Source organism: Pseudophryne corroboree, chromosome 6 (genome assembly GCF_028390025.1).
Source record: "Pseudophryne corroboree isolate aPseCor3 chromosome 6, aPseCor3.hap2, whole genome shotgun sequence".
NCBI lineage: Eukaryota > Metazoa > Chordata > Amphibia > Anura > Myobatrachidae > Pseudophryne > Pseudophryne corroboree.
Window position 1 is genome coordinate 428,107,220 of NC_086449.1, and position 24,376 is coordinate 428,131,595.

Consider the following 24,376-nt stretch of genomic DNA (forward strand, 5'->3'; position numbering starts at 1 on the left):
ATTTTTTATGGCTCAATATTACTTTTGTATCATCACTCATTATTGCCACGTTGTGTTTATTGTATATCTAATACTTCTGCTGTTCATTATTTGCAACTATATTTCTACTGTCCCATCCCATTTTCCCTATATCGTAAAATATGTTCACGTTGTTGTTCCCTTTGGTTTTTTTCTCTGCCACTGCTTGTTTACGGATATAACAAAAACAAATTAAAACATGCATTTTTTTTAATTACAAAAAAAACGAAAAAACTTTTACCATCCCAAATGATGCTCATTGTGAGAATCAAAAGTGACAACAATAGGGTCTCTGAAGAATTAAATGTCAACAGTTAAAGTTTGTCAAAAAAGACTACTATGAGAAGACACTGTTACAACAAAAGGAGAAAGTATTAAATATGTAAAAAGGATCTATTAACAACATAGGAAACAGAAAAAAACCACCATCCTGTGTACTAGTCAGTGGTGCAAGTATGCAGGTACAATCGGGTATGGAGTACCCTTAAGAATTTGGCAGCAGGTACGCAGTACCACCCACTGCACCTGTGTCTGCCATAACTGCAAATATAATGTGCTGCCGAGCAACAAGACCATGGTATTCGGCAGCATGACGGTGCCTCCCACTTTGTCAGGGCTACACAATGGTGATGTCATAAGATCACATCACGCTTCCTCTCCTGGCGGCCACGGGTGGCACAAAAAGTGGAGCACGGGGACTGGGTTGGGTGCCTTTTCCCGCAGTGTCCAGTTGTTTCCCGTCACTCGGCTCGAGTGGCACATCAGCACTGAACGGCTTTTATTCTTCACAGGCTGGGCTGCCGGGCATGTCTCTGACTTCACTGTGTAGGGTAATTCATTTTTTTTTTAATATAATGTGGACACTAATATATATTTATATCATTATGGGGGCATTGCTATATATTTCTATTGTAATGTGACACCAGTATATATTTCTATAATTATAGGGAAATTACTATATATTTCTATTGTAATGTAAACACTACTATATATTTCTATAATTATGGGGAAATTACTATATATTTCTATTGTAATGTAAACACTACTATATATTTCTATAATTATGGGGAAATTACTATATATTTCTATTGTAATGTGGACACTACTATATATTTCTATAATTATGGGGAAATTACTATATATTTCTATTGTAATGTGGACACTACTATATATCTTTGTATAATTATGGGGACATTACTATATATTTATATTGTAATGTGGGACACTACTATATATTTCTATTATACCAGGCGCACTACTACAGTATATATTCTAGTTATAATGGGGGCATTACTATGTATTTTTATTAAATTGGGAGCATTACAATATAGTTCTATTATACTGGGGTTATTTCTATATATTTTTATTATACTGGGGTTATTACTATATTTTTCTATTATACTGGAGGCAGTACTATATATTTCTAGCCTTGCTTTCAGAGTGCAAAGAAAATAAGAATTTACTCACCGGTAATTCTATTTCTCGTAGTCCGTAGTGGATGCTGGGGACTCCGTAAGGACCATGGGGAATAGCGGGCTCCGCAGGAGACTGGGCACTCTAAAGAAAGATTTAGTACTATCTGGTGTGCACTGGCTCCTCCCTCTATGCCCCTCCTCCAGACCTCAGTTAAGGAAACTGTGCCCGGAAGAGCTGACATTACAAGGAAAGGATTTTGGAATCCAGGGTAAGACTCATACCAGCCACACCAATCACACCATACAACTTGTGATAAACTTACCCAGTTAACAGTATGAACAAACAACAGAGCATCAACCAATGGATGCCAACATAACATAACCCTTTATCAAGCAATAACTATATACACGTATTGCAGAAAGTCCGCACTAGGGACGGGCGCCCAGCATCCACTACAGACTACGAGAAATAGAATTACCGGTGAGTAAATTCTTATTTTCTCTAACGTCCTAGTGGATGCTGGGGACTCCGTAAGGACCATGGGGATTATACCAAAGCTCCCAAACGGGCGGGAGAGTGCGGATGACTCTGCAGCACCGAATGGGCAAACACCATGTCCTCCTCAGCCAGGGTATCAAACTTGTAGAACTTTGCAAATGTGTTTGAACCCGACCAAGTAGCAGCTCGGCAAAGCTGTAATGCCGAGACCCCTCGGGCAGCCGCCCAAGAAGAGCCCACCTTCCTTGTGGAATGGGCTTTTACTGATTTTGGATGCGGCAATCCAGCCGCAGAATGAGCCTGCTGAATCGTGTTACAGATCCAGCGAGCAATGGTTTGCTTTGAAGCAGGAGCACCCAGCCTGTTGGATGCATACAGAATAAACAGCGAGTCAGTCTTCCTGACTCCAGCTGTCCTGGCAACATAGATCTTCAAAGCCCTGACTACATCAAGCAACTTGGAATCCTCCAAGTCACGAGTAGCCGCAGGCACCACAATAGGTTGGTTCAGATGAAAAGCTGACACCACCTTTGGCAGAAACTGCGGACGAGTTCGCAATTCTGCCCTGTCCATATGGAAAACCAGATAGGGGCTTTTACATGACAAAGCCGCCAATTCTGACACACGCCTAGCCGAGGCTAGGGCCAACAGCATGACCACTTTCCACGTGAGATACTTTAGTTCCACCGTCTTAAGTGGCTCAAAACAGTGGGATTTCAGGAAACTCAACACCACGTTAAGATCCCAAGGTGTCACTGGTGGCACAAAAGGAGGCTGAATATGCAGCACTCCCTTAACAAACGTCTGAACCTCAGGCAGTGAAGCCAGTTCTTTTTGAAAGAAAATGGATAGGGCCGAAATCTGGACCTTTATGGACCCTAATTTCAGGCCCAAAGTCACACTCGACTGTAGGAAGTGCAGGAATCGACCCAGTTGGAATTCCTCTGTAGGGGCCTTCCTGGCCTCACACCAAGCAACATATTTTCGCCATATACGGTGATAATGTTTTGCTGTCACGTCCTTACTGTCATGACTGAGGTTTTTGTGAACCCGGTGTAGTGAAGTCTGTGCGGGCGACTGGAGGATTATGTGAATACTACCACTGACCTGGTTTGGAAATGTTGTGGACTCGAGTATTCTTCCGATGACTGGGAAGAGGAACCGCGGCAGAGATGGCCGAATCTAGGCTCTCCTCATACAGGATTAGGTCGGCAGACAGGAAGCACGTGGGGGCGCTGAAGGTCTCCTGAAAGACAGAACTGGAAAGGCGCTGATGAATCAGTGAAGAATACCAGATTCAACTGTGCTAAAGGGCACGGGATGCTTGGAGACACTGAGGTGCTTGGAGACACTGAGGTGCTTGAGGACACTGAGGTGCTTGAGGACACTGAGGTGCTTGAGGACACTGAGGTGCTTGAGGACACTGAGGTGCTTGAGGACACTGAGGTGCTTGAGGACACTGAGGTGCTTGAGGACACTGAGGTGCTTGGGGACACTGAGGTGCTTGGGGACACTGAGGTGCTTGGGGACACTGAGGTGCTTGGGGACACTGAGGTGCGTAGAGGCACTGGGATGCGTGGAGGCACAGAGGTACTAAGGCACGGAGGTGCTGAGGCACGGAGGTACTGAGGCACGGAGGTGCTGGAAGCACGTTGGTACTGAGGCACGGAGGTGCTGGAAGCACGGAGGTACTGAGGCACGGAGGTGCTGGAAGCACGGAGGTACTGAGGCACGGAGGTGCTGGAAGCACGGAGGTACTGAGGCACGGAGGTGCTGGAAGCACGGAGGTACTGAGGCACGGAGGTGCTGGAAGAACGGAGGTGCTGAGGCACGGAGGTACTGAAAGAACGGAGGTACTGAGGCACGGAGATGCTGAGGCACGGAGGTACTGAGGCACGGAGATGATGAGGCACTGAGGTACTGAGTCACGGAGGTGCTGGAAGCACGGAGGTACTGAGGCACGAGGTGCTGGAAGCACGGAGATGCTGAGGCACGAGGTACTGAGTCACGGAGATCCCAACTACAACAGTAGTAAAACTGAAACACGACTTCTGTGGTTTTCAGTGGAGAACACGGAATTCAGTACTGTGCCTTTAAGAGAAACATTGCAGCTGTGCCTTTACATTGAGACTCAGGGAAAATGATGAAATCAAATGGCAACACACAAGTAAACCAAACGGTAACAAGGGAACAGAGTTCCCACAGGAACTTAGGTACAAAGGTTACCTTAAGGGAGCTCAGCATAAGACTCACACAAGGCTGTATGTGACATGAGGAACTGGCCCAGATTCCAACTCAGCCTCCTGATTTATACTTCCTGGTCCCTGATGATTGGTGGGCAGGATTAGGTGATGTAGAGAGTCTCAGGCTGGCAGAGGATTGGACAACTCTGGGTCAGGTGAAGTCACTGTCATGTGACTACTCTAGAGGAGGCTGTGAAGTGCAGCGAGGCCTAGCAGGCCGAGAGAACACTGAAGCCTGAACTTCAGATTACTGAATTCAGCCTCACACAGGAGATCACCACAGGTGGAGCTAATTAACTATTACCTCTCAGGCAGAGAACTCAGGAAAACTGACAAGCTGTTTAACTCCGTGAGTGAAAAGACACAGGATCCAGGACAGATGGCAGGGGTAAGTCACCAAATATAAAACCTACAGTCAGGATTGTGACAGTATCCCCCTCTTCAAGGGTGGACTCCGGACACCCATCTTGAATCTTAGAGGAACTTGAGAAATTCATACAGAAGAATTTAGGACCTTCGTTGATGCAGATTCCAAAGGTTTAGGACTAAATTCTTTAACTACAGCGTTACTGAAAGTCTGTAAGTCATGGAACACAGGATCATTACTCTCAAAGAGCATGTTGGCCCACTCCAAAGCTCTTCCTCTGAATGCCAGGAACAGATATCGAGTAACGTTGGAAAGAGTTACTGAACCTGAAGGATCAGACTCCATCCGAGAGAGAAATTGTTCAACCAGAGCGGCATATTGCAATAAATCTCCATCAAAGTAAATAGGTGGAAAACCATCAGACGAAAGCTTAGAGGATGAAACTGAAGAAAGCTTTGGCTGGATGAGTAGGACTGGATTGGATCCGAGGATACTTGAATTGGCTGGAGCCAAAGGAGACGGACCAGGCTGGTCCTGGAGTATTGCTGGACCGGCTGGAACCGGGACGGACTGACCAGGCGGAGCCTGGAGTATTGCTGGACCGGCTGGAACCGGGACGGACTGACCAGGCTGGGCCTGGAGTATTGCTGGACCGGCTGGAACCGGGACGGACTGACCAGGCAGGGCCTGGAGTATTGCTGGACCGGCTGGAACCGGGACGGGCTGAGCCCTTTCTTCACAGGGCTGGGCTGAGGCAAGAGCCCCCACTTCACGGGGCTGGGCTGAGGCAAGAGCCCCCCATCCACGGGGCTGGGCTGAGGCAAGAGCCCCCTCTTCACGGGGCTGGGCTGAGGCAAGAGCCCCCTCTTCACGGGGCTGGGCTGAGGCAAGAGCCCCCTCTTCACGGGGCTGGGCTGAGGCAAGAGCCCCCTCTTCACGGGGCTGGGCAGCACTCTGTAGACTCTCTGGCTGGGCAGCACTCTGTAGACTCTCTGGCTGGGCAGCACTCTGTAGACTCTCTGGCTGGGCAGCACTCTGTAGACTCTCTGGCTGGGCAGCACTCTGTAGACTCTCTGGCTGGGCAGCACTCTGTAGACTCTCTGGCTGGGCAGCACTCTGTAGACTCTCTGGCTGGGCAGCACTCTGTAGACTCTCTGGCTGGGCAGCACTCTGTAGAATCTCTGGCTGGGCAGCACTCTGTAGAATCTCTGGCTGGGCAGCACTCTGTAGAATCTCTGGCTGGGCAGCACTCTGTAGAATCTCTGGCTGGGCAGCACTCTGTAGAATCTCTGGCTGGGCAGCACCCTGTAGACTCTCTGGGGCTGGGCGCTCTGAACCCCTCACTGGGGCTGGACGCTCTGAAGACGCCCCTCCTGGGGCTGGACGCTCTGAAGACGCCCCTCCTGGGGCTGGACGCTCTGAAGACGCCCCTCCTGGGGCTGGACGCTCTGAAGACGCCCCTCCTGGGGCTGGACGCTCTGAAGACGTCCCTCCTGGGGCTGTGGACACGGACTCCTCTGTGACTGTAAATGGCTTGAACATTCTTCTCTGGACACCCAACTTGGGATAAGGTCTTTTAACCACCGGACCCCAGTCATAAATTTGAGTCTCTCTCAGAAGAGTAGCCTTCTTGATACCCCCGTCAGCAGCAGATGGATCAGATACTGTGGATGACTTGTAGACATGAGCACTATGATACTGAGATTTGTCACTATTACCTGGCTTGCGAAGAATACAGTCTTTAACAAAATGACCAGAATTTCCACAGTAAAGACAGAGATGTAGCTCCTTACGCCGCTGACGTTCAGCTTCAGAGAGCTTGGGGCGTGGATAGCTCTGATGAAAAACTTTCCCTTGCGCAGAGGAAGAGACTATTAACTGAATGGGACAAAAAACAGGATCAACAACGTTGGTAGTATTCCTGAGGAGATCAGGCATCACAGAGAGAATACTAGGCAAAAGTTCTTGTAACTGTAGTAACATCTGGTAGAAAATCTGCAGTTGGTCAGGAGTCTTAGAGCAGAAGGTCATGGAATCTCTGGAGGACGAATTCCGCTGCAGACACTGTGCCAATCGATGCTGAGTCGACTCCAGACCTCCCAAGCGTCCTGCAATATTGCTTAGGAGGTCATGCGTCAGACAAACACTTTCGGCCGGGTCCATGTGGCCAGTTCCTACTGTCATGACTGAGGTTTTTGTGAACCCGGTGTAGTGAAGTCTGTGCGGGCGACTGGAGGATTATGTGAATACTACCACTGACCTGGTTTGGAAATGTTGTGGACTCGAGTATTCTTCCGATGACTGGGAAGAGGAACCGCGGCAGAGATGGCCGAATCTAGGCTCTCCTCATACAGGATTAGGTCGGCAGACAGGAAGCACGTGGGGGCGCTGAAGGTCTCCTGAAAGACAGAACTGGAAAGGCGCTGATGAATCAGTGAAGAATACCAGGTTCAACTGTGCTAAAGGGCACGGGATGCTTGGAGACACTGAGGTGCTTGGAGACACTGAGGTGCTTGAGGACACTGAGGTGCTTGAGGACACTGAGGTGCTTGAGGACACTGAGGTGCTTGAGGACACTGAGGTGCTTGAGGACACTGAGGTGCTTGAGGACACTGAGGTGCTTGAGGACACTGAGGTGCTTGAGGACACTGAGGTGCTTGGGGACACTGAGGTGCTTGGGGACACTGAGGTGCGTAGAGGCACTGGGATGCGTGGAGGCACAGAGGTACTAAGGCACGGAGGTGCTGAGGCACGGAGGTACTGAGGCACGGAGGTGCTGGAAGCACGGAGGTACTGAGGCACGGAGGTGCTGGAAGCACGGAGGTACTGAGGCACGGAGGTGCTGGAAGCACGGAGGTACTGAGGCACGGAGGTGCTGGAAGAACGGAGGTACTGAGGCACGGAGATGCTGAGGCACGGAGGTACTGAAAGAACGGAGGTACTGAGGCACGGAGATGCTGAGGCACGGAGGTACTGAGGCACGGAGATGATGAGGCACTGAGGTACTGAGTCACGGAGGTGCTGGAAGCACGGAGGTACTGAGGCACGAGGTGCTGGAAGCACGGAGATGCTGAGGCACGAGGTACTGAGTCACGGAGGTCCCAACTACAACAGTAGTAAAACTGAAACACGACTTCTGTGGTTTTCAGTGGAGAACACGGAATTCAGTACTGTGCCTTTAAGACGAAACATTGCAGCTGTGCCTTTACATTGAGACTCAGGGAAAATGATGAAATCAAATGGCAACACACAAGTAAACCAAACTGTAACAAGGGAACAGAGTTCCCACAGGAACTTAGGTACAAAGGTTACCTTAAGGGAGCTCAGCATAAGACTCACACAAGGCTGTATGTGACATGAGGAACTGGCCCAGATTCCAACTCAGCCTCCTGATTTATACTTCCTGGTCCCTGATGATTGGTGGGCAGGATTAGGTGATGTAGAGAGTCTCAGGCTGGCAGAGGATTGGACAACTCTGGGTCAGGTGAAGTCACTGTCATGTGACTACTCTAGAGGAGGCTGTGAAGTGCAGCGAGGCCTAGCAGGCCGAGAGAACACTGAAGCCTGAACTTCAGATTACTGAATTCAGCCTCACACAGGAGATCACCACAGGTGGAGCTAATTAACTATTACCTCTCAGGCAGAGAACTCAGGAAAACTGACAAGCTGTTTAACTCCATGAGTGAAAAGACACAGGATCCAGGACAGATGGCAGGGGTAAGTCACCAAATATAAAACCTACAGTCAGGATTGTGACACTTCCTAGCCTTTATCAGCGTAGGAATGACTGCTTCCGGAATGGCCTTTTCTGCTAGGATCCGGTGTTCAACCGCCATGCCGTCAAACGCAGCCGCGGTAAGTCTTGGAACAGACAGGGCCCTTGTTGTAACAGGTCCTGTCTGAGAGGCAGAGGCCACGGGTCCTCTGTGAGCATTTCTTGCAATTCCGGGTACCAAGTACTTCTTGGCCAATCCGGAACAATGAGTATTGTTCTCACTCCTCTTTTTCTTACAATTCTCAGCACCTTTGGTATGAGAGGAAGAGGAGGAAACACATAGACCGACTGGAACACCCACGGTGTTACTAGTGCGTCCACAGCTATCGCCTGAGGGTCCCTTGACCTGGCGCAATATCTTTTTAGCTTTTTGTTGAGACGGGACGCCATCATGTCCACCTGTGGCAGTTCCCATCGATTTGCAATCTGCGTGAAGACTTCCTGATGAAGTCCCCACTCTCCCGGGTGGAGGTCGTGTCTGCTGAGGAAGTCTGCTTCCCAGTTGTCCACTCCCGGAATGAACACTGCTGACAGTGCTAGTACGTGATTCTCCGCCCACCGAAGAATCCTGGTAGCTTCTGCCATTGCCACCCTGCTTCTTGTGCCGCCCTGGCGGTTCACATGGGCCACTGCCGTGATGTTGTCTGACTGAATCAGCACTGGTTGGTTTCGAAGCAGAGGCTCCGCTTGACTCAGGGCGTTGTATATGGCCCTTAGCTCCAGGATATTGATATGCAGACAAGTCTCCTGACTTGACCACAAACCCTTGGAAGTTTCTTCCTTGAGTGACTGCCCCCCACCCTCGGAGGCTTGCATCCGTGGTCACCAGGACCCAGTCCTGTATGCCGAATCTGCGGCCCTCGAGGAGGTGAGCACCTTGTAGCCACCACAGAAGAGACACCCTGGCCCTGGGGGACAGGGTGATCATCCGATGCATCTGAAGATGCGATCCGGACCACTTGTCCAGCAGATCCCACTGAAAGATCCTCGCATGGAACCTGCCGAAGGGAATGGCTTCGTAAGACGCCACCATCTTTCCCAGGACTCGTGTGCAGTGATGCACCGACACCTGTTTTGGCTTAAGGAGGTCTCGGACCAGAGTCACGAGCTCCTGAGCCTTCTCCTCCGGGAGAAACACCTTCTTCTGGTCTGTGTCCAGAATCATGCCCAGGAAGGGCAGACGCGTCGCAGGAATCAGCTGCGACTTTGGAATGTTCAGAATCCAGCCGTGCTGACGCAACACTTCCTGAGAGTGTGCTACACTGATCAGCAACTGCTCCATGGACCTCGCCTTTATGAGGAGATCGTCCAAGTATGGGATAATTGTAACCCCTTGCTTCCAAAGGAGCACCATCATCTCCACCATCACTTTGGTAAAAACTCTCGGTGCCGTGGACAGGCCGAACGGCAACGTCTGGAATTGGTAATGACAGTCCCGTACCACAAACCTGAGGTACTCCTGATGAGGCGGATAAATGGGGACATGCAAGTAAGCATCCTTGATGTCCAGCGACACCATAAAATCTCCTTCCTCCAGGCTTGCAATGACCGCTCTGAGCGATTCCATTTTGAACTTGAATTTCCTCAGATAAAAGTTCAGGGATTTTAAATTTAAAATGGGTCTGACCGAACCGTCCGGTTTCGGTACCACAAACATAGTGGAATAGTAGCCCCTTCCCCGTTGAAGGGGGGGGGACCTCCACCACCACTTTCTGGAGAAAAAGTTTGTGAATTGCCTCCACCACTATCTCCCTTTCCATGGGGGAAGCTGGTAAGGCCGATTTTAGGTAACGGTGAGGGGGCATCACCTCGAATTCCAGCTTGTATCCCTGAGACACTATATGTATAGCCCAAGGATCCACCTGTGAGCGAACCCACTGGTGGCTGAAATGTCGGAAACGCGCCCCCGCAGCTCCTGGCTCCGCCTGTGAAGCCCCAGCGTCATGCGGTGGACTTAGTGGAAGCGGGGGAAGACTTTTGTTCCTGGGAACTAGCTGCGTGGTGCAGCTTTTTTCCTCTACCCCTGCCTCTGGCAAGAAAGGACGCACCTCTGACCTTCTTGCTCCTCTGAGAACGAAAGGACTGCATTTGGTAATACAGTGCTTTCTTAGGTTGTGGAGGGAAATAAGGCAAGAAATTTGACTTCCCAGCCGTAGCTGTGGAAACTAGGTCCGAGAGACCGTCCCCAAACAATTCCTCACCCTTATAAGGTAAAACCTCCATATGTTTTTTAGAGTCGGTATCCCCTGTCCATTGCAGAGTCCACAGGACCCTTCTGGCAGAAATGGACATAGCGTTAACTCTAGAGCCCAGCAGGCAAATGTCCCTCTGGGCATCCCGCATATATAGGACCGCATCCTTGATATGTGCCAGGGTCAGTAGAACAGTGTCCCTGTCCAGGGTATCTAACTCCTCAGACAGAGAACCCGTCCATGCAGCTACCGCACTACACATCCAGGCCGAAGCAATCGCTGGCCTCAGCAGTGTGCCAGAATGTGTATAAACTGACTTCAGGATAGCTTCCTGCTTTCTATCTGCAGGATCCTTTAGGGCGGCCGTATCCGGAGACGGCAGGGCCACCTTCTTAGACAAGCGTGTCAACGCCTTGTCTACCCTAGGGGAGGATTCCCAGCGTAACCTGTCCGTTGGCGGGAAAGGATACGCCATGAGTAATCTCTTGGAAACTATCACCTTTCTGTCAGGGGAATCCCACGCTTTTTCACATAATTCATTTAATTCATGGGAAGGGGGAAAAGTCACTTCATGCTTTTTCTCCCCATACATATAAATCCTCTTGTCAGGGACAGGATTTTCCTCAGAAATGTGTAATACATCCTTCATAGCTACAATCATGTAGCGGATGGCTTTAGTCATTTTAGGCTGCAACTTTGCCTCATCGTCATAGACACTGGAGTCAGATTCCGTGTCGACATCTGTGTCAACTATCTGGGATAGTGTGCGCTTTTGGGACCCTGACGGCCTCTGCACTGCAGGAGCAGGCATGGGTTGAGACCCTGCCTGTCCCCCTGTTACAGTTTTATCCAATCTGTTATGCAAGGAGTTTACATTATCATTTAACACCTTCCACATATCCATCCAATCAGGTGTCGGCACCGTCGGCGGCGACACCACACTCAGCTGCACTTGTTCTGCCTCCACGTATCCTTCCTCATCAAACATGTCGACACAGGCGTACCGACACACAGCACACACACAGGGAATGCTCTGACTGAGGACAGGACCCCACAAAAAGCTTTTGGGGAGACAGAGAGAGAGTATGCCAGCACACACCCCAGCGCTATATAACCCAGGGATTACACAGTACCTTAGTGTTTACCCTGTAGCTGCTGTTAACATATATATATATACATATATACACTGCGCCTAAATTTATGTGCCCCCCCTCTCTTTTTTACCCTCTAATGCACCTGAATACTGCAGGGGAGAGCCTGGGGAGCGTCCTTCCAGCGGAGCTGTGAAGAGAAAATGGCGCTGGTGTGCTGAGGAAGTAGGCCCCGCCCCCTCAGCGGCGGGCTTCTGTCCCGCTTTAATGCATAAAAAATGGCGGGGGCTCTGGCATATATACAGTCCCAGACTGTATATATATGTCTTTTTTTGCCAAAAAAGGTACTTAATTGCTGCCCAGGGCGCCCCCCCCCTGCACCCTACAGTGACCGGAGTGTGCGGTGTGCTGTGGGAGCAGTGGCGCACAGCTGCAGTGCGCTACCTTAAGTGAAGACAGGAGTCTTCAGCCGCCGATTTCGATGTCTTCATGCTTCTGCTGCTTCTGTTCTTCTGGCTCTGCGAGGGGGACGGCGGCGCGGCTCCGGGAACGGACGATCAAGGTTAGGTACCTGTGTTCGATCCCTCTGGAGCTAATGGTGTCCAGTAGCCTAAGAAGCGCTACCTAGCTGCCGTGAGTAGGTTTGCTTCTCTCCCCTCAGTCCCTCGTAGCAGAGTCTATTGCCAGCAGAAGCTCTCTGAAAACAAAAAACCTAACAAAATACTTTCTTTTCTAGCAAGCTCAGGAGAGCCCACTAGGAGCACCCAGCTCGGCCGGGCACAGATTCTAACTGAGGTCTGGAGGAGGGGCATAGAGGGAGGAGCCAGTGCACACCAGATAGTACTAAATCTTTCTTTAGAGTGCCCAGTCTCCTGCGGAGCCCGCTATTCCCCATGGTCCTTACGGAGTCCCCAGCATCCACTAGGACGTTAGAGAAAAGGGACTATGCTGTGTGGCCACACCCCTAATGTAATGTAGCCACTTCCCCTAGTAGCATGTGGTCATGCCCTCTCATGACACGTGACCACACCCATTTTCCGGCACACTCAGTACCACTAAGAAAGCATTTCGACTTGCACCACTGGTCGCAGTCAATACACACTGACCTGAATACAAACACCTACTAGGGCATTATAGCCCATAGTATAACCAGATAAAGACCTATCCTGCTTCAAAGATAAATGGGGGGAAAACCAATAGCTTGCACAAATATTACAGGAGTACGCCTTATGGACAGTAATACAAGCAAGATCACAAAAAATGTCCTGAATCTTATAATGTAACAACTAAGTAGCACGCTGCTATATAGGAACAGGAACAACACAGTCAAACATACACACTCGGGTAAAATCTTTAATATCTGTTATGCTCTCAGTTGTACCACAATGAATGTTGTGTTTATCATTATTTGCACATGAGGTCTATATTACACAGGCAAACCCACTCAACATAAGGAGCAGATACTGCATAGCCAGCAGCCATCTCAGGGAAATTCAATGGATTAGCCATTAGCACTGCAGTTCAAAGAAAATACAGATAACATCCTAACATGCTATCATGACTGGCCAGCTGATTCTCCAGATAGGTCAATCTAAAAATCGCCGCCAGTGACTTATGGGGTACTTCAGACACAGTAATTGCCACCACCAGAGGAATTTGGGTAAATAATGCTTAAAATCAGTAGCGTGTACCTTGCAAGGCCGTGGGTCCAAGAACACAGAAAATCAGACCTAGATATTAGAATTTAATTTCAAGAATAACTTCAGATCTTACAGTTAAAAGGATTATAAATTATAAAAGATTATTTTAAAAGTACAGATGTAGCCATGCTCATCTTTGTTGCAATGCAGCATGCTACAACATGGCTTGCTGCATGGCATGCCAGGCTGAGACTATTTACAACCGACAATCGCTCCATTAATTCATAAAGAAATTAATAGAGCAATTACCGACTGCAAATAGTCACAGCCTGGCACGCAATGCAGCATCAAAGTAAGATGAGCATGGCATCTGTGCACATAGATTTAAGACCGACAATTCCAGAGAAAATAATAAAAAGGATAAAACAAACCCAGTGTCACATCCGAAGTACAGGACCAGTCATGCCGGACTCTCCTTAGGTACTGCACACATTTTGCTGTCTTTTAGCTCCTTTTTATCCCCCCCTGGCAGTTACTCCAAAAAGATGCCCCCGCCCTTGTGGATTTTAACCCTTTTAATGCCAGAAGGGTTATTTATGCCTAGGTATCTGAAGGTCCTTTGTGTGCCCATAACCCAGGGGTTTTCCCAGTCAAAACAAGCAGGAGCTACAAAGAATTCACCATAGTTTATCCGACATGCCCATGATATATGACTAGCCAAGCATTAACAGGAAATCCTTTATTAACTCTTCCTCCCTTGTCTTTAGAAGAACTTGTACTGTCCCTTGAATGGGAATTTGTGAGGAGGTGTGTCATTTACACATAGGGGGTAATTCTGAGTTGATCGCAGCAGGAACTTTTTTAGCAGTTGGGCAAAACCATGTGCACTGCAGGAGGGGCAGATATAACATGTGCAGAGAGAGAGTTAGATTTGGGTGTGGTGTGTTCAATCTGCAATCTAAATTTCAGTGTAAAAATAAAGCAGCCAGTATTTACCCTGCACAGAAACAAAATAACCCACCCAAATCTAACTCTCTCTGCAAATGTTATATCTGCCCCCCCTGCAGTGCACATGGTTTTGCCCAATTGCTAAAAAATTTCCTGCTGCGATCAACTTGGAATTACCCCCATAGTTCCTGCTGTGAAGAGCACATATACATTTCCTTAGACCAAATGGCTGGTGGCTTGTGACCCTGGCTAGTTAATAATAAGAATTTACTTACCGATAATTCTATTTCTCGTAGTCCGTAGTGGATGCTGGGGACTCCGTCAGGACCATGGGGAATAGCGGCTCCGCAGGAGACAGGGCACAAAAATAAAGCTTTAGGATCAGGTGGTGTGTACTGGCTCCTCCCCCTATGACCCTCCTCCAAGCCTCAGTTAGGATACTGTGCCCGGACGAGCGTACACAATAAGGAAGGATATTGAACCCCGGGTAAGACTCATACCAGCCACACCAATCACACCGTATAACTTGTGATCTGAACCCAGTTAACAGTATGACAAACGTAGGAGCCTCTGAACAGACGGCTCACAACAATAACAACCCGATTTTTTTGTAACAATAACTATGTACAAGTATTGCAGACAATCCGCACTTGGGATGGGCGCCCAGCATCCACTACGGACTACGAGAAATAGAATTATCGGTAAGTAAATTCTTATTTTCTCTAACGTCCTAAGTGGATGCTGGGGACTCCGTCAGGACCATGGGGATTATACCAAAGCTCCCAAACGGGCGGGAGAGTGCGGATGACTCTGCAGCACCGAATGAGAGAACTCAAGGTCCTCCTCAGCCAGGGTATCAAATTTGTAGAATTTTGCAAACGTATTTGTCCCTGACCAAGTAGCAGCTCGGCAGAGTTGTAATGCCGAGACTCCCCGGGCAGCCGCCCAGGATGAGCCCACTTTCCTTGTGGAATGGGCCTTGACAGATTTAGGTTGTGGCAAGCCTGCCACAGAATGTGCAAGTTGAATTGTGCTACAAATCCAACGAGCAATCGTCTGCTTAGAAGCAGGAGCACCCATCTTGTTGGGTGCATACAATATAAGCAGTGAGTCAGACTTTCTGACTCCCGCCGTTCTTGAAATATATATTTTCAATGCCCGGACCACGTCCAACAACTTGGAATCCTCCAACTCGTTAGTAGCCGCAGGCACCACAATAGGCTGGTTCAGGTGAAACGCTGACACCACCTTAGGCAGAAAATGAGGACGCGTCCGCAGTTCTGCCCTGTCCGTATGGAAAATCAGATATGGGCTCTTATATGATAAAGCCGCCAATTCTGATACTCTCCTGGCTGAAGCCAGGGCCAGTAGCATGGTTACTTTCCATGTGAGATACTTCAGCTCCACCGATTTGAGCGGCTCAAACCAATGGGATTTGAGAAAATCCAAGACTACATTAAGATCCCACGGTGCCACTGGGGGCACAACCGGGGGCTGTATATGTAGTACTCCTTTTACAAAAGTCTGGACTTCAGGAACTGAAGCCAATTCTTTCTGGAAGAAAATCGACAGGGCCGAAATTTGAACCTTAATGGACCCCAATTTGAGGCCCATAGACAATCCTGTTTGCAGGAAATGTAGGAATCGACCCAGTTGAAATTCCTCCGTGGGGGCCTTCCTGGCCTCACACCACGCAACATATTTCCTCCAAATGCGGTGATAATGTTGTGCAGTCACCTCCTTCCTGGCCTTTACCAGTGTAGGAATGACCTCTTCCGGAATGCCTTTTTCCTTTAGAATTCGGCGTTCAACCGCCATGCCGTCAAACGCAGCCGCGGTAAGTCTTGGAATAGACACGGTCCCTGCTGAAGCAGGTCCCGTCTTAGAGGTAGAGGCCACGGATCCTCCGTGAGCATCTCTTGAAGTTCCGGGTACCAAGTTCTTCTTGGCCAATCCGGAGCCACTAGTATCGTTCTTACTCCCTTTTGCCGTATAATTCTCAGTACTTTTGGTATGAGAGGCAGAGGAGGGAACACATACACTGACTGGAACACCCACGGTGTTACCAGAGCGTCCACAGCTATTGCCTGAGGATCTCTTGACCTGGCGCAATACCTGTCCAGTTTTTTGTTGAGGCGGGACGCCATCATATCCACCATTGGTTTTTCCCAACGGTTCACAATCATGTGGAAGACTTCTGGATGAAGTCCCCACTCTCCCGGGTGTAGATCGTGTCTGCTGAGGAAGTCTGCTTCCCAGTTGTCCACTCCCGGAATGAATACTGCTGACAGTGCTATCACATGATCTTCCGCCCAGCGAAGAATCCTTGCAGCTTCTGCCATTGCTGTCCTGCTTCTTGTGCCGCCCTGTCTGTTTACGTGGGCGACTGCCGTGATGTTGTCCGACTGGATCAACACCGGCTGACCCTGAAGCAGGGGTTTTGCCAGACTTAGAGCATTGTAAATCGCTCTTAGCTCCAGTATATTTATGTGAAGAGACATCTCCAGGCTTGACCATACTCCCTGGAAGTTTCTTCCTTGTGTGACCGCTCCCCAGCCTCTCAGACTGGCATCCGTGGTCACCAGGACCCAGTCCTGTATGCCGAATCTGCGGCCCTCTAACAGATGAGCACTCTGCAACCACCACAGAAGAGACACCCTTGTCCGTGGCGATAAGGTTATCCGCTGATGCATCTGCAGATGCGATCCGGACCATTTGTGCAGCAGATCCCACTGAAAAGTTCGTGCGTGGAATCTGCCGAATGGAATCGCTTCGTAAGAAGCCACCATCTTTCCCAGGACTCTTGTGCATTGATGCACAGACACTGTCCCTGGTTTTAGGAGGTTCCTGACAAGTTCGGATAACTCCCTGGCTTTCTCCTCCGGAAGAAACACCTTTTTCTGAACCGTGTCCAGAATCATTCCCAGGAATAGCAGACGTGTCGTCGGGGTCAACTGAGATTTTGGAAAATTCAGAATCCACCCGTGTTGTTGCAGCACTAGTTGGGTTAGTGCTACTCCGTCTTCCAGCTGTTCTCTGGATCTTGCCCTTATCAGGAGATCGTCCAAGTAAGGGATAATTAATACGCCTCTTCTTCGTAGAAGGATCATCATTTCGGCCATTACCTTGGTAAAGACCCGAGGTGCCGTGGACAATCCAAACGGCAGCGTCTGAAACTGATAATGACAGTTTTGCACCACGAACCTGAGGTACCCTTGATGTGAAGGGCAAATTGGGACATGCAGGTAAGCGTCCTTTATGTCCAGGGACACCATAAAGTCCCCTTCTTCCAGATTCGCTATCACTGCTCTGAGTGACTCCATCTTGAACTTGAATTTTTGTATGTACAGGTTCAAAGATTTGAGATTTAGAATAGGTCTTACCGAGCCGTCCGGCTTCGGTACCACAAATAGCGTGGAGTAATACCCCTTTCCCTGTTGTAGGAGGGGTACCTTGACTATCACCTGCTGAGCAAACAGCTTGTGAATGGCTTCCAATACCGTCGCCCTGTCTGAGGGAGACGTTGGCAAAGCAGACTTTAGGAACCGGCGAGGGGGAGACTTCTCGAATTCCAACCTGTAACCCTGAGATACTACCTGCAGAATCCAGGGGTCCACCTGTGAGCAAGCCCACTGTGCGCTGAAATTCTTGAGTCGACCCCCACCGTTCCTGAGTCCGCTTGTAAGGCCCCAGCGTCATGCTGAGGGCTTTGCAGAACCCTGGGAGGGCTTCTGTTCCTGGGCAGGGGCTGCTTGCTGCCCTCTCTTACCCCTTCCTCTGCCCCGAGGCAGATATGACTGTCCTTTTGTCCGCTTGTTCTTATAGGAACGAAAGGACTGCGGCTGAAAAGACGGTGTCTTTTTCTGTTGGGAGGGGGTCTGAGGTAAAAAAGTGGATTTTCCGGCAGTTGCCGTAGCCACCAGATCCGATAGACCGACGCCAAATAATTCCTCCCCTTTATACGGCAATACTTCCATATGTCGTTTGGAATCCGCATCACCTGACCACTGTCGCGTCCATAAACTCCTTCTGGCAGATATGGACATCGCATTTACTCTCGATGCCAGAGTGCAAATATCTCTCTGCGCATCTCGCATATAAAGGAAAGCATCCTTTAATTGCTCTATAGTCAATAAAATACTGTCCCTATCCAGGGTATCAATATTTTCAGTCAGGGAATCCAACCAGACGACCCCAGCACTGCACATCCAGGCTGAGGCGATGGCTGGTCGCAGTATAACACCAGTATGTGTGTATATACTTTTTAAGGTAGTTTCCAGCCTCCTATCTGCTGGATCCTTGAGGGCGGCCGTATCAGGAGACGGTAACGCCACTTGTTTTGATAAGCGTGTGAGCGCCTTATCCACCCTAGGGGGTGTTTCCCAGCGCGCCCTAACCTCTGGCGGGAAAGGGTATAATGCTAATAACTTTTTTGAAATTAGCATTTTTCTATCTGGGTTAACCCACGCTTCATCACATACATCATTTAATTCCTCTGATTCAGGAAAAACTACAGGTAGTTTTTTCACCCCCCACATAATACCCCTTTTTGTGGTACTTGTAGTATCAGAGATATGCAAAGCCTCCTTCATTGCCGTGATCATATAACGTGTGGCCCTACTTGAAAATACGTTTGTTTCATCACCGTCGACACTAGATTCAGTGTCTGTGTCTGGGTCTGTGTCGACCGACTGAGGTAAAGGGCGCTTTACAGCCCCTGACGGTGTCTGAGACGCCTGGGCAGGTACTAACTGGTCTGCCGGCCGTCTCATGTCGTCAACTGATTTTTGTAATGTGCTGACATTATCACGTAATTCCATAAACAAAGCCATCCATTCCGGTGTCGACTCCCTGGGGGGTGACATCACCATTATCGGCAATTGCTCTGCCTCCACGCCAACATCGTCCTCATACATGTCGACACACACGTACCGACACACAGCAGACACACAGGGAATGCTCTTATCGAAGACAGGACCCCACTAGCCCTTTGGGGAGACAGAGGGAGAGTTTGCCAGCACACACCCAAGCGCTATAATATATATGGGAACAACCCTATATAAGTGTTGTTCCTTATAGCCGCTTAAATATATAAAAATATCGCCAAAATATGCCCCCCCTCTCTGTTTTACCCTGTTTCTGTAGTGCAGTGCAGGGGAGAGTCCTGGGAGCCTTCCTCACAGCGGAGCTGAGCAGGAAAATGGCGCTGTGTGCTGAGGAGAATAAGCCCCGCCCCCTATTCCGGCGGGCTTTTCTCCCGGAGTTTTAGACATTTGGCATGGGTTAAATACATACATATAGCCTCAATGGCTATATGTGATGTATTCTTTTGCCATAAAAGGTATTATATATTGCTGCCCAGGGCGCCCCCAGCAGCGCCCTGCACCCTCCGTGACCGTCTGGTGTGAAGTGTGTGACAACAATGGCGCACAGCTGCAGTGCTGTGCGCTACCTTCATGAAGACTGAAGAGCCTTCTGCCGCCTGTTTCCGGACCTTCAATCTTCAGCATCTGTAAGGGGGGTCGGCGGCGCGGCTCCGGGACGAACCCCAGGGTGAGACCTGTGTTCCGACTCCCTCTGGAGCTAATGGTGTCCAGTAGCCTAAGAATCCAATCCATCCTGCACGCAGGTGAGTTGAAATTCTCTCCCCTAAGTCCCTCGATGCAGTGAGCCTGTTGCCAGCAGGACTCACTGAAAATAAAAAACCTAAAAAACTTTTTCTAAGCAGCTCTTTAGGAGAGCCACCTAGATTGCACCCTGCTTGGACGGGCACAAAAACCTAACTGAGGCTTGGAGGAGGGTCATAGGGGGAGGAGCCAGTACACACCACCTGATCCTAAAGCTTTATTTTTGTGCCCTGTCTCCTGCGGAGCCGCTATTCCCCATGGTCCTGACGGAGTCCCCAGCATCCACTTAGGACGTTCGAGAAAATAGGGTTGTAACTATTGTAACTTAACAACTAGTATTAAAGAGCATTTTTCATACAGAATATACATTGATACAACATACCATTTGAATAGTACCATAGTTTGGGATCAGAACAGTTATGGATCCTGACACTAGCCTACTACTTTTGTCTCCTCTACGGGAAAAGCCCAGGGAGGAGACACAGCAGAGGACATCATATAATTAGGCTCCGCCCCCTAGATGGGAAAATGCCCATGATTTGCATGTCCGTGGTTAGAGGGCAGGACTAAATTATGCAATTTGTGCCTTTTAGTTCCATTCCCTTCACAGCATAGCTACGGTAAATTTATATTAATCGTGCCCACTTCACTAGGAAGTGGTGGGATCCAGAGGGGATGCGGGAGAACCACCTACAATTCTTGGGCTGTGGGGGTCTACCCCAAAACTTGGGAGTCTACCGCAGCTTCTAGGAGGTTGGCAAGTATGATAATATCTTACCATTTAAATACAATATTATCAATCATGTCCCATCTTCTTAATGTGAAGGCGACAGAGCAGGACACCGGGTCATATGGAAATTGTGATGGATCCACAAACTAAATACCATTATCCTGATGGGTCTAAATGATAAAATTCCATTGTTTATGTAGGAGATAGTCATACTGCATATTCATTAATTGATTAGTTATAATATACAATCATCCATTAATGATGGTCTGGAGCAGTGGTTCCCAACCTCTAACATCTAAACAGGTTTATTGCCTGGACATTTATTACTTCTTGAGTAAGTTCATGCCTATACTTAGAGGAGCTATGCATTTTATCATATTCATAAAAGGTCTGTGTGTAACTTCCTCTCAGCACTGGTGTAAGTGGCACTTTGTAGTTTACCAGAGTGGTATCCGATGACTGACAAAACTAGTTGCCATAAGGATTTTCAGGGACTGTGTCACTCGCCTCAACGGAACCATCTATGAGTGTGTTTTTTGCAGCATGTGGAATGCACTTATGTGGTGTAAATTGTTTATACCTTACTTTGTCACCCTTACTAAAGAATGCTTTATATACGCATTTATAACATTGTGGGGTAAATTTACTAAGATGAGAGTTCTATTTAAGATGGGATGTTGCCCATAGCAACTAATCAGATTCTACTTCTCATTTATCTAGAACCTTCTAGAAGATATGTGGAAACTGATTGGTTGCTATGGGCAACATCCCATCTTATATAGAACTTCCATCTTAGTAAATTTAACCCTGTGTGTCGGAGTACAACACAATTCTTAAAACTCTCAAGGTGTGTACACACAGTGAGATACTTGCTATGTCCAATTTTGACTATGCAATTTCCCTTGAACTCCCCCAGAGCCCAGATAGTCATAATCTGTACTATCTGTACTTGAGATTTTGTCTATGTACGATTTTGACTAAGTGCCAATTTTGATTATACTTTGTATTAGATAGTACACTATATAGTCAAGATTGACTTGCCTGTACAGTCTATCTCGCCTTACGATACCGACCCCATGGGAGCGCGCATCAGGATCGAATCTGTATCGCAAGCTAACACCTTGAGATATGCACTAACTTTTCATAAGACTTCGACTATATAGTCAAAATCTTACAGATTTATCTCACCGTGTGTACACACCTTCAGGTACAGAGTTTAGACCAACTATAAGTGACTGTGATGCAGCTTTTACTTATGCTGGGGATACGCTGCCTGATCAGCCGATAACAGTTATATTGAGCTGATAATTTAACAGTGTATTACAGCGACTGATAAATAATTATGTTTTTGTACAGCATGTCCAATAGATCATACAACTAGTCCATCACATCTGGCAGTGTAAGCACTGCCGCAACTGACCGCACAACATTTACCCTGTTCCTTCGTAGGAGAGGAATGGGGAAAGGTTTCCTCCCCAGGGGAGGAACCCCAACATCACAGCCATACACTAAAATAGGGCCATTCTACTGTCTCGTTCGGTACATTTGTACAAGTTTTAACATATACATTTTTGTTAAAACTTAACACAAGGAATTTTTTTTTTTTAAATGGATGTAATATCAAATGCCAAACTAGGCCTGTATCTTAGGTAGAAAAAACATATTTTCCATTACACTCAACACAATATCACACAATTTAGTCCACCACAGCTTTGTAAATAAAACGTCTACTTGATAATTACCCTTAACTGCAAATTAAGAGCCCGTGTTATTTTATTTCTGAAAACATATGAGAAGTTGCTAGAATTTAACTCGTCAACCTATATATGTTAAATAATCAAAACATACACAGCGACAGATTTTTTTTTCCGTGTCGCATATGGGCCATTTTTATTCATTTTCATGGAATGACCCAATATTCCACAGTATACGGCTATGATATCTACTTGTATAAGAGGTGGATTTAGACCTCATGGGGCCCTAAGGAGGATACAGACTTGGGGCCCTCTCCCTCAAACAATCCATAGCACTATATTTTCGTTCCTGATATATGCCTCTTACATTATTTGTTGTTTTTCCTCCTTATATTCTATTACAGCATAATCCTTTCCCCCTTCACTGATTGCACCACATCCACTCACTGACTGCATTTTATATCAGCATTTTAGAATACCCATTATTACCCTCTTCAGTCAGTGTGATTGTATGGATTATATATCAGTGCCCCACTAATTGTAGCAGGCAGGCCCCCATCGCCTAGCCTATACACAGTAGTACTTAAAATAGAGTATAACAGCATACTGATGTAGCATCAGCAATCAATTTGCCTGCTGTCGGGATCCTGATACCGGATTCCCAACACACAGGGGCTATTCCCGCAGTGTGGTGAGCACAGTGTGGCAAGCTTGCAAGGGGACTCTTAGTGCTCGCCCTGCTGCTGGCATTCTGGCAGTCGGAATCTTGGCAGCCGGCATCCCGCACGCCAATAAAAAGTATGTATTCCCATCAGTTAGTGCCCCCACTCTCACCCCCCGACCTGATTGCAAAAATACTGTAATAAAGTACACTGGAAGACCTCATGTTTTGCTCTGTGCAAGTTTTGGCTCCTCTATCTGCACATGCGCGTGTGACATTATAAACACGTGTCATAACAGGTCACACGCACAATACAGCAAGGCTGGAGACACAGGAGTGCACTGAATACGGCACCAAACAGCTGTCTCATCAATGGCCAGCCTGCAAGGAGTATTTAGCTAGCCCAGAGCTCGGACATATTTGGCGGTGGCCACAGGTGACTGGAAACGCCCTCCATACAGCCTTATCGGCGGGCATCCCCGAGACCCACAGGGTCCTAAGCAGCTGCCTTAGTTGCTTTGTGGTAAATCCTCCTCTGACTGGTATGGCCACAATATGCACAAACACGCATACTGTTGGGCAGTACAATTTTCAATCCATAAAATTCCTTTTGTCTGTGGTTGAATTAAGATTTCCCAGATATTTTTTTGGGTGGCAATTTTCCCTATGGTACTCAATACTTTAGCTTTGTAGCAACCTTTTATATTATTTGTTTGTCATTATTCAGAATGTTTATTAATGTTATTGGTTATGCATTTAATTTTTTTCTACTTCGCTTATTATGCTATTTTGTTTACTTTCCTAAGTGCTAAGCAACTCAAGCATGTACCTTTATTGGCTGGCTCTGACTCAAGAGCCTCTATTTCCTGTTTAATAGCATTCCATAGAAAACCCCACTTAGCAACGCCTGCCTTGGGCAGCTGTTTCTAGTGATAAAAGTGTGGTCTGATGCTTGTTTACAGAAATGCACTGTGATGGTAATTTCTTCATTTTTGTGTTCTACTTATGTGCTTACAATAAATGTACCCCATTTTTAAAGAGAAAACCCTTTTAATACGATTTATTGTTGATTTTCAATCTATAAGGGGAGATTACTATGGAGCACACTCTATTAAGGAAAGACACTATGTCTCACCTTATAATTATAGCACTGCCAATAATTTTAAAAGGTATCCGGTCTCTACGCCGACCACACTTAGGTTGACCACTATTGGCCGACATGCATTAGGTCAACAAGGTTTCTAGGAAGACATGTGCACTAGGTCGACATAAATAATCATTTATAGAAAATGGGGTGGATGAAGGATATAGCGACTCTAGGTGTCAATATAATAAGTGTATATTTGCCAAATGTAAATAAAACAAATATTTTATTAATGAAGTTTAAAATTTTACAGAGAATAATAAAGTATCAGTAAAATAATTAAAAGAACATTCTAAAAAATGGGACAATAATAAAACACACAAATGAACTAA

General features: G+C 47.6%; 1 protein-coding gene across 11 annotated transcripts in view; it reads right to left on the bottom strand.

The window, feature by feature from the left end:
- SRPK2 (SRSF protein kinase 2) overlaps positions 1-24,376 on the bottom strand; it is a 379,930-nt gene that overhangs the window by 33,863 nt on the left and 321,691 nt on the right. The window lies entirely within an intron of this gene.